The sequence below is a fragment of the Arachis ipaensis genome, chromosome B02, assembly GCF_000816755.2.
Source record: "Arachis ipaensis cultivar K30076 chromosome B02, Araip1.1, whole genome shotgun sequence".
Taxonomy (NCBI): domain Eukaryota; kingdom Viridiplantae; phylum Streptophyta; class Magnoliopsida; order Fabales; family Fabaceae; genus Arachis; species Arachis ipaensis.
The window spans coordinates 108,995,447-108,996,389 of record NC_029786.2 but is presented as its reverse complement, the minus strand read 5'-3'; positions in this window follow the sequence as shown (position 1 = coordinate 108,996,389).

Below are 943 nucleotides of genomic sequence, written 5' to 3'. Positions count from 1 at the left end.
CCTAGACCCTAGACCCTAGACCCTAGACCCTAGACCCTAGACCCTAGACCCTAGACCCTAGACCCTAGACCCTAGACCCTAGACCCTAGACCCTAGACCCTAGACCCTAGACCCTAGACCCTAGACCCTAGACCCTAGACCCTAGACCCTAGACCCTAGACCCTAGACCCTAGACCCTACACCCTAGACCCTAGACCCTAGACCCTAGACCCTAGACCCTAGACCCTAGACCCTAGACCCTAGACCCTAGACCCTAGACCCTAGACCATAAACCCTAAACCCTAAACCCTAAACCCTAAACCCTAAACCCTAACCCATAAACCCTAACCCCTAGACCCTAAACCCTAAACCCTAAACCCTAAACCCTAAACCGCCCTAAACCCTAAACCCTAAACCCTAAACCCTAGACCCTAGACCCTAGACCCTAAACCCTAGACCCTAGACCCTAGACCCTAAACCCTAAACCCTAAACCCTAAACCCTAAACCGTAAACCCTAAACCCTAAACCCTAAACCCTAAACCCTAAACCCTAAACCCTAAACCCTAAACCCTAAACCCTAAACCCTAAACCCTAAACCCTAAACCCTAAACCCTAAACCCTAAACCCTAAACCCTAAACCCTAAACCCTAAACCATAACCCCTAAACCCTAAACCCCTAAACCTAAAACCCTAACCCTAAAACCCTAAAACCATAAAACCATAAACCCTAAAACCCTAAAACCCTAAAACCCTAAAACCCTAAAACCATAAAACCCTAAAACCCTAAACCATAAACCCTAAACCATAAACCATAAACCCTTAAACCCTAAACCCTAAACCCTAAACCCTAAACCCTAAACCCTAAACCCTAAACCCTAAACCCTAACCATACCCCCTAAACTATAAACCCTAAACCATAAACCATAAACCAGAAACCATAAACCCTAAATCCTAAACCCGAAA